The sequence below is a fragment of the Arachis ipaensis genome, chromosome B10, assembly GCF_059453495.1.
Source record: "Arachis ipaensis isolate K30076 ecotype BB chromosome B10, ASM5945349v1, whole genome shotgun sequence".
Classification (NCBI taxonomy): domain Eukaryota; kingdom Viridiplantae; phylum Streptophyta; class Magnoliopsida; order Fabales; family Fabaceae; genus Arachis; species Arachis ipaensis.
Genome location: NC_142435.1, coordinates 39,628,467 through 39,639,569, shown reverse-complemented (window position 1 = coordinate 39,639,569; position 11,103 = coordinate 39,628,467). Strand labels below are relative to the sequence as shown.

General features: G+C 34.7%; 1 pseudogene; it reads right to left on the bottom strand.

Moving 5' to 3' along the window:
- Positions 1–721: 721 nt before the first annotated feature.
- On the bottom strand, positions 722–3,581 carry LOC107620536 (cysteine-rich receptor-like protein kinase 2; annotated as a pseudogene).
- Between the last annotated feature and the right edge of the window lie 7,522 nt (positions 3,582–11,103).

Here is an 11,103-nt window from a genome sequence, read left to right as displayed (position 1 = left end):
ACTCATTAATTTTGAGTGCATTAAATTGAAAAATAAGAGTGCAGCTAGCTAGCAGAAAGATATAAATGGTTGCTGCAAGGACTATGGTTGGAATTGGAGAATAAAGCCAAAAACGGTACTATTCAATGGAATATTGGGATGGAAATTGAGTTTCTTTAATGTTGATGGATTGTGACCCATTAAAATTCCCTTCCCTCTTTTTGTTCCTATTCTTCTCCTTTTTTCAAAAAATAATTAATTAAATGCATTTTTCTTGAATTGGAATATTCTCTCCTTCAAAAAATTTCCTCAAATTAAAACAAGCAAGTAACCTCAAACAAACAAGTAACCTCAAACAAAGAAAGCTTATACCTTCTTCTCTTCTTGTCAATTTTTGTTCAGTCAACTATCAAACAAGAACACATTCAAATAATTAGAAGAAAGCAACAAAATTTGGAGAGAAGAATGTTAGAGAGAAGAAAATTTAACTCAAAAGGTAAGGAATAAAGCTATAGAAATGAATATAATAATAATAATAATAAAATCATGATTTATTATTTGTAGTGAATGCACACGTGTGTACATATCATATCCATTTTGCAACTTGCATCACAAAATGCACAAAATTTTATGAAACTAATAGGGAACATGTAATGTAATGTGAGAAGAGGCGTATCCCTAAAGTTATAACTAAACTTTGGTGGTTAATAAGCTCTGACAATTAGAAATATTAAGCAGCAATTTATTTGGAAGATACTGCTTGCAAATTATTGAAAGGGCAAAATGGGTTATCAACAATGTCATTGAGTTCCATTGTGTTCTCATTTGTGAATGGTGGATTAGAGGGACGTGCAATATTCTCTTCCTTCTTTGTTAGCATCTGTAGTGCCCTTGACATGGTTGGCCTCAAGGAAGGGTTCTCTTGTGTGCATAGAAGTCCCATGTGCACCACTCTTAAAATCTCATCTTTTTTATTAATATTATTGTTATCAGAAACTAGATTTGGATCAAATAGCTCTTCTGCTGTCCCTAATTGGAAACGCCTCCATGTCTAATTTTATTACAATATATTAAATTGGATCAATGGAAGAAACAAAAGTTAGTTCATTATGCACATGCAGTCTTGGCTCATTAGACATTCTAGAAAATAGTTACCAGTATAACTATACTGTTTGAGTATTCTGTTGATTTGCTTCTGTTATTCTGTCTCTCAGTAACTATTTCTAAGACTAACACACCAAAATTATATACATCTGCCTTTTCTGTTAACTGACCATGAGTGAGGTACTCTGGAGCCATGTAACCCCTGCAGCACCACTTAAGAAAATGAGATGTTGCTGGCTTTTATATCTCTGTGAATTATCCTAGTTTTTGAATTCTCATGCAGGTAAACCAATCCTTCAGTTGTCCTAATGATAATGTCATATCTCTTATCCCAATTCAGTTCTCTTCCCTTGACTCTATCTAAAACAAGAGATTGGGATAATATTTTATGACACTTGTTATAAAATGGAGGCATTTTTAAAACCATAGTTTAGTAGTTACCAAAAATAAATTGATGAAGACTTTTGTTTGGTAGAAATTCATATATGAGCAAGCTTTTGGGTCCAGAACAGTTGCATCCTAACAACCTCACAAGATTCTTATGCTCCACGCTACTAATTATGTTGATTTCATTGTTGAAATCTGCTGCTCTATGCCTGTTGTTGAAGTACAACCTCTTGATGGCAATTTTTCTTTCATCAGGCAGAACACCCTGCAACATGGATTCGTAAGAGTGGTTTTGATATGCAAAATGGTGGGGGAGGGGAAGTAGGTGTTATGTGGAAGAGAATTTACTCTATAAACCGATCCAAATCCTCTTTGTCCAAGCTTGTTTTCTTCGTTGAAAGAGTTGGTAGCCTTCTCCAGTATAGAGTACTTGAAATTTAAACTGTTGCGGTGAAGTGTCTTAGCCAACTTCTCTGCATCATTTGAACCTAGAAAAGGAGAACAATTTAGATAATAAACAAAATTTGTGAATCCTCAATAACTTATGAATACATAGTAAGAGCAAATTCAGCTTTGTATCCCTTAGAGGATTTGGAACGTTGTTGTTTTCTATTTTTTGAACATTCTTTAAAGAAAATAAGTCAGTTACCTCTTCTTTTTCTTTGAATGTATCTATCTTTCCTTATATAGACCCCAATAGCTATTCCAACTACCAAAACAATCACTGCACTAACTACTGCAACCACTATCACTATAAGAGTACCTGCACAAACCAGCAAAATGAACTACTCGGGAATGTAAATATTTATCTTTATCAGGTACAAAATAAGTTTCTCACAACATTAGAAGAGTAACATCAATTCATCATGATATGCAATAATTGAGACAAGATAATTTTAGCCTTTAGCATGTTGGTCCATTAGGGACAATTGAAATTAGGTAGCACAATAGGATTAGATAAGATTAGATAGAATTAGTTAATGACTGTTTATTAGATAAGAGTATTATTGTAATGGATATCCTTAGATGCTCAGTCAAATTCCATATCTAGACACTAATGAGTTTTTAAAGATAATCTAATTATCACAACAATAAAAAACAAAGTGAAATTATCTTTCAAATTACATGATCCCAAAGGTAAAATTTTGTGACAGAAAATGAAAAGCTTACTGGATATTCACTAGTAAGATTAGGCTTGTAAAAATCATAAGCATGAGACATGTGGCTTGCCCTCAATTTGCTTTCAAATGCAATGGGAGCATCAGGACCAACAAGCATGGCAATAGCAGCAGCTCCTCCAGTAGGCCTAGCAGGTCCTTCGCCATAGACCTGAAAAATAGAAACATCCATTTCAGATGTCAGAGAATAACCCCCAACAATATAACACGTATGTTTGATTAGGAAATGATCTTACAGCACTGTCAGTGCAGACAACAAATCCATAGCGTCCATCCCACGAAGAAAACAGAAATGATTGATAGTTAAAAAAATTCATAATCAACTAATAATCAAGTGTTTCACAATAATTATGTGCATTGAATTCATCACTGTATTACTATTATTGGCCACTTAGAAAAAAGTAATAGCATTAACTAGTTGCAATCCAGAACAAGAAACATAGAACAAAAGAAATCAAATTTTGGAACATAAAAGATGTACGTTTTTTTTATAAAATAAGCGTATAGAAAAAATTTTTATGCTGCTGTTAGGCTCTGATTCCACCTTCTATGGGTTAATTCTAGTTCAGATTTTGGTAGGTTTTTATGATTTAGGAAAATTTGAAGTGGTTTATGAGTTGGAATAAAAAGAGCTTATGTCAACAAAAAAAAAAAAAAGAAAAGAAAATTCATAGATTAAATCAAGCTATCACAGATCGGAAAACCTAGATAGGAATATATATCACAGAAAATATGGATACTTGAATACATGGATGCAATAGTTGTTGAAAAGATAACCTGTGTGGCGAAGAGAGCACTGCGACAACGGCGATGAAGGGAGCAGACGCGCGACGAGAGCGGCGGAGAGGGCTCTGCGACGATGGTGACGAAGGGAGCAACGCGATGCAAGCAGCGCCGAAGGGGCTCGTGCGAAGCGAGCAGAGGCGGCAGCATCAGAGAAAAGAAGTAGCTCGTTGATGCCTTGACGGAGAGAGGAGAAGCTAGTTCGATAATGTGTGGTGTGAATGGAGCTCGATAAGGTGGGGACGTTTAACTCAATATTTCCGACGGAAAATTTTAAATTACAGATAGATTTTTTGTCTGTAATAATTTAATAAAACGCAGCGTTTTTGTCCATTTAATTACAGACGAATTTTCCGTCAGTAACCATTTCTCTCGAAAAAAAATTAATTTTTCCGACAAAATTATCAATGGATTCTCTTTTCTGTCTGTAATTTATGCTAATTCATTTTTTTTTGTTTCCGACAAAAAATTCCTCGCAAATTCTGTTTATATTTTCGTGGGATAAAATTCATCAGAAATATCCGTCTTAGTTTTCTAGTAGTGATTTATATATATGTCGTGTTAATGTGCCCTACAAAAATTTTAAATTTGTGTGTCTGCATATTCCATATTCTGCATCTTGTATTGTATCGTGTCCCATGTCCATACAAATCAATATCGTGCATTATAGATTTGAACAAATTATATTAATATGTTGACATTTGATATAAATCATTTTATATCTTTTTTATATTAATAATACATATTCTTTTTAAATTTATTTAAAAATATAGATAAAGAACAAAGTTATATCTACACTCTATTGTATTTAAGTAGATTTAAGTGTGTCTAAAAAATATATATTTTATTTTTTTAGATATAGTTAAATATAAAAGAAAGTGTATCGGATGAATATCTTCATTGAAATATATCCAACACGTATATACGATAATTTTATGAAATGTTTGTGATTCGTAGCTAACATATATATAAAAACTAAGTGATAATAATGATGGAAACTCACTCTTAGTAATATATATAAAGAATAAGTATGTGCTTTAGACAACAAAAAAAAAAAGTATGTGATGCTTAATTGCATGAAGAAAATATAAGATTTCGAATGAATACAAAATTGATACTCGTAATGATGAGCATATGCAGATTTGCACGACAATGATCACGAGCTAATAATCTTTCTGTAGCTTTCGTTATGAATGGAGTTTATTCAAATTAAATTAGGATGAAGATGATCTGATTCATAATATTTAAGATTTTTTAATTATAAATTAAAAAAATTACTTTCCAAAAAGATTATTAAAATTTTAATTTTCGAGATTCAACTTTTATTTTTGGGCGGGGACAAGTTCACGCACGCTTGGCGAATTTTATAAAATTCATAAAATTGGTCGCTTTCGCTGAACTTCAAATTCCTAAGTTTTTCTACGGTTGGAGAACATCATACTACACCACGGGTTTGTATGCATATGATTTAATTTCATTTTTCTTATGAGTTTTTAAGAGTATGTATTCTTAAAAAAACTAATGTGAAAGTACAAAAATTCCAAGTCATTTTTAAATACGGCTTATAGTACTCTTGTGTACTCTTGAAAACGATAATAAAAGTTATCATGGGTGGTGACGATGTTGAAGAAGCCATACTTGTTTGTTTAGTATTCAACTCCCCAATTTTTCTTCTCACCTAAATTAAACCAAATTAAAATTTTTTAAAATTAAGAGTTTTGATCATAGTATTTTTTTCCAAATTAAAAGCATAGAGGCGGTTGCGAAGCTTAGGAATTTGAAGTTCGCCAGAGATACAGTGACTTTTATAAATTTTATAAAGTTCGCCGGGTGCGACAAACTTGCCCTCATCCTAAAAAAAAGTTGAATCTTGGAAATTAAAGTTTTAATAACTTTTTTTGAAAAATAATGTTTTTTTTTTATTTTACAATAGAAAAAATCCTAATATCTAACATTGATACATTACAAATGGAATATAAACTTTTAGTACTACTTATTGATATCTTTGGTCATTAGTAAAGAAAATAAATTTCTCCTGGACAAGAGCGAATAATTAGAAAATCGACTATCCGATTACGAATGTTACACAAAATAATAAAGACGTTGGCAAAACATAAGATCGTTATGATCAAAACTTACATCTGAAGTGGCAAAGTAACTTAACAGAAGCCAGAAAAAGGGATATAAAACTAAAACAAGGAAAAAAGGGGATCATCGTGATTTCGTGCAAGCACTACCAACTTAAGCATTGGAGTATCTTTGAAGGTAGCCCTCCGGCCTGGTATGAACATATTTTGAAGTCGGAATCTCCAAAACTACTCATTTGTTCCAACACAAAAGGTACGAACATTGGCGCCGTCTGTGGGGATTCCCTGAATATCTTCACACCATAGTTGATCACAAAATACATTCAACTATTAATCCAAACAATCCACTCAAATAAATACTTTATGAGGATAGTCATAAAACTGATCCAAATTCTGTTGAAGAACACCAAGTACCCCAGGGTTCAACCACATGGGAGAACGCCATGTCATGGGCCTTGAACCGCAGATTATGACCATGCAATGCAAGAGTTGCATCACAAGATGCAAGAGATACAAGAAATGCAGAATAAGATAAAGGAGTTAGAGTATAAGTTGAAAGAATGCTCAGGTCCCGGAGAACACGATCTTGCAGTCGTACGGCCCGAGATCAGCAGTATAGTCGGGAGAGAATGACTCCAGAGAAGTACTGGGCTCACCGACGTGAGGGCGATCACCAACGAATTTGAAAAAAGTCTCCTCGTCATGAAGAAGTGCACAATGATCATGACAGACGAAGAAGGTCTAATTCTCGATCTGCCCAATCTAAAAGGAAATGGACTTCGAACAAGAGTCCAAGTCTTGGGTGGTATACGGATTCTAGGGAGCATGTGATCATGGGATAAACTCAGTTTGCCTCACATGTCCTACAAGTTAGGTTGCCCAAGCACTTTGATAAACTAACGAATTTGAAGTATGAAGGAAAGTCTGACCCTCAGGAACACATAGATGCTTTTGAAGCACGGATGAATCTAGAAGGGGTAGGCGACGCCATAAGATGCAAAGAATTTCCAGTCACACTTTCTGGGCCAACCATGGCATGGTGCAACACTCTGCCATCTTGCTCCATATCCTCATTTCACAATATCAAGATCAAGTCTCTTACTAATTTCACAACCAGGAGAACTCAAGATAAACACCCGATCTGGCATAGAATAAAGGGCCGGGGAGAGCATGCAGGACCACTTGGACAAATTCAACAAAGCGCTTCTGGAAGTCAATACCTGAACTCCCAAGGTTGTTTGTCTCTATCTTATAGCAAGATTGCTCGAAGGGGACTTCAGAAGGCACCTTACTTCAAAGGATGTGAAGTCCATGGAAGAAATCTACCAAATCGCTCTGGAGTACATAAGGGATGAAGATGTTTCGAGGTAGTCTCAACAAAGCGGAAAAACTCAACTCCCTCACCTAGCAAAGCCAAAAACTTGGGACAGAATACCCCGAGAAAATTCTTTCCTCGTGTAGGAAAATTCTCCACATATACAGCGTTAGTGGCATTGCTGGCGGAAGTTTACCAACAAGTGTCACACTGGGGCATATTACCCAAAGCTAGGCAGATAAGACCAAGAGCCTCTTTGAACAAATCACAATTTTGTGATTACCATAAATCTTATGGTCATAGGACAGAAGATTGCATAGATTTGAAAGATGCTTTGGAGCAAGCCATCCAATATAGAAAGCTTCTGAAAATCGTCCAACACGTTAGGCCACCCCGACGGCAAAACGATGACGAAGACAAAAGCGAGGAACCCCAGAAGTACTAAGACTAGCAAAAACTAAGATGCCACTGTACAAGTGGTCGTGAATATTATAGTAGGAAAGAATGGCTTAGCAAAAACAAAAAAAGCAGTTAAGCAGGATGTCAAGTCTATAAGTTCCGAGGTCCTGAAGATACAAAGGTTCCCGACCGTCCAATTCACAGCCAAGGATTACCAATATACCACATTGGAAGATGACAAGCCCTTCGTGATCACGGTCAGGTTAGGAAACAGGATTGTGAAGAGGATATTGATAGACACCGGTAAAGATTCAAATTTGTTGTTCAAGAATGCATTCGATGCTCTAGGACTCAAAGATCAACACCTCAAACCACACATACCTGGGGTTATGGGTTTGAGAGATCACTACATTAAGCCTGATGAAGCTATCGACCTCTTCTTTACAATAGGAAAAGGATCCGAAGCTAGTGTCGTGCAAGCAAAATTCATGGTTTTGAAGGATTCAATGGCATATAATGTCATTCTCAAACAAAATACCCTCAATGATATTTGTTTATTCATTTCAACAAAGTTTTCAATTATGAAGTATTTAACATTCGAAGGGCGGGTTGCAACCATTAGAGGAGATCAGGTAGCGGTTGTCAAATGTAACAATGTGAGTCTGACCCTAAGGGATAAAGCGAAGGAGTCCATGGGAAAATTTCTCGTGGACTTGGATTCTTGAGTTTAGGAGAAACCAAGGCCCAAGCCCAATGGAAATTTGGAAGAGTTTCAAATTGGGGATGATATGGAAAAATACACACTGATTAACAAAGACTTGCCCTATCCTCTGAAGTCGAAACTTCAATATTTCTTGAAAGGTAATGTTGATTTGTTTGCATGGGAACCATCCGATATGCCAGGTATTGATTCTGAGTTCATGTCTCATCGATTGGTAATTGACCCTACTCATAAGTCAGTTGCACAGCGTCGCAAGCTGTCGCAAGACCGAGATGACGAGGTCAAGAGACAAGTCCAAGGATTATTGAATGCTGGTTTTATTAGAGAACTCACATATTCAACATGGTTGTTGACGTTCGGGTTTTCTGCTAAATTAGAATTTTGTAAAAATATACTCGCGTTGCAAGTATAGTTTCTAAACCGACAGTGAATCCTTTCGTACAAAAGTTTTATTTGTCACTAAAGCAAACCCAATAAAAATAAATAACCGAAGTATTCAAACCTCGGGTCGTCTTCTCAAGGAATTGCAGGGAAGTATGATTTATTATTGGTTATGGAAAAGGTAGAATTTTTGGGTTTTTGAAATAAGGAGCAAGTAATTTAAATGACAAGGAAAATAAATTAATAATAATAAAATCTCTTGGCAAGGTATAAGAATTAAAATTTCTATCCTAGTTATCCTTATCAGGTGTGATGAGAATTGGATTTTAATCCCACTTAGTTGACCTTTACTGAACAAAGGAAAGTCAAGTGGACTGATTAATCTGGTCCTCAAGTCCTAGTCAATTCCTATGGAAAGACTAGCCTTAGAATGATCCAAATCACTCAGCAACTCCAATCTCAATCAACAGCTGAGTTTGATAACTCAAGTATTACCAATTACTTAACCAAAGCAAAAGGGAAAATAAATCTAAATTAAATTAAAAGAATCATAAATAGAATAAGACAACCATTAATCTGAAATACCTCAAATAATATTAAATAGAATATTCAAATCTTGACATGAAAAGGTTCATAAGCTAAATTGGAACATTAACAAGTAAAAGCATTGGAATAAATAAAAATAGAAGAGAAACATTAATTAAAGGAAATATTGAACCTGGCATTGAAGTAATAAAAATAAAAGGAATCCTAATCCTAAAACCTAAGAGAGAGGAGAGAACCTCTCTCTCTAAAAACTACATCTAAAACCTAAAAGTATGAATTATGAATGTTGTATATCGTCTCTCTGTTGTTGTTTGATTCCCCCATTCTCTGGCTTATATTCTGTGTTTCTGGATTTGGAATTGGGCCGAAAAGGGTCCAGAAATCGCTGGGGGCATTTTCTGCAGATTCTTGTACGTAGCGTCTGTCACGCGTTCGCGTGGGTCACGCGTTCGCGTCATCTGGGAGTTTTCCTTGTCACGCGTACACGTTATTTGCGTTCTGATCAAAGCACGCATCCGCGTCAGTCACGCGTTTGCGTTGATGCCATTTTGCGCTAGGAACGCGTTTGCGTCATCCATGCGTTCACGTCGCTGCCTTTTCTTCAAAACTCCATTTTTGTGCTTTCCTTCCATTTTTGTATGTTTCCTTTCTGTTCTTTAAGCCATTCCTGTCCTATGAGACCTGAAAATACTTAACACACAAATCACGGCATTGAATGGTAATAAAGGATAATTAAAATTAATATTTTTAAAGCATAGGAAATATGTTTTTCACATATATCATAAAATAAGGAAGGGAAAGTAAAACCATGCAATTCATATGAATAAGTGGGTGAAGAATTGATAAAAACACTCAATTTGAGCACAAGATGAATCATAAAATAGGGGTTTATCAACCTCTCCACACTTAAACAATAGCATGTCCTCATGCTAAATCCAAGAGAAAGGGTAAAGTTACAATGGTGGAATCTTATGCAATGCAATCTATTCTAAATGCAATCTACCTACATGAATCATGCAATTCTAATTATTATCCACCTATATATATAGAGCTTACATGTGGTTAATTTAGTTCATATTTTCAATGAATCATATAGCCAAGCCTATATCATCTTAAAGCATTTTCACAATTGAGTTGGATTAAAATATTTCACAAGCTTGCAAGACAGTTAAATAATTAAATCTGGATATATGGAGATGAACTATTGAACCCTCACAGGATTTTGTGTTTACTCTCTAGTCACTCAGTGTTTGGGGTTAATCACTCTATTCTTTTCAAGGTTGTAATGGGGCCAAGGTAAAGGTAAGGGTATATATATATATATAAGGCTAAGTGAGCTATAAGTTGAATCCTTAATTAGTCTAAGATCTCACCTAACATATACATACTCTTTCTATAATTAAAATTATGCTTAGCTTCCCATAATTTTTCCCACTGTGTCACATACTCACGTACCAATTTTATTCTTGATTTTACTTCCATGTGCATTGATTTCTCTACTAAACTCATTATTGGGGTAATTCTGTCCCTTATTTATTTAAAAAAGATTATTATTTTTTTATCTGAAATACAAACACAACATTTTCAATGCACATGGTGTTTTCATTTATTTTGGTTTCATATGAGTATGCTCCCAAAATTTTGATTATTTTATTAATTTAATCCTTTCCTATCAACCCATATTTCTACGTTTCCCCACACTTAGTGTGCATCACAATTTCTATCTTAAGCTAACCAAGGATTCAACTTGGGATTTTTAATTTATTTTTCTACTTAAGGCTAGTAATGTGGTTATAGAACAAGAGGGGATTAAAAGGCTCAAGGGAGCTAGCAAAGGTGATGTAGGAGGTAGGCTTATTTGGGATAAGTGAGGAGAAATTCAAATAACGGCCTCAATCATATGCGGGTATGTATCTATATTCTATATTGGACATATAAATTAAAACAAAGTAAAGATTACAAGCATAGAAAAGAAGTGCGAAACACACATGAATGAAATTTATGGTTGAATGTAACCATGCAATTAAGCTCAAAGACTTACGGGTTGTGTGTTCGTTGGCTCAAAAATTATATATCAGTTATGTATGTCATGCAAGTAGAAATCAAGAGTTCCCATTATTCTCAATGTGAATCTTAGGATGGCTCTTAAAAACTTAGTGTTCTTCTTTGAAGAAATGTTGTTAACTAACTCACATTTGTTGCTATATATATATATATATATAT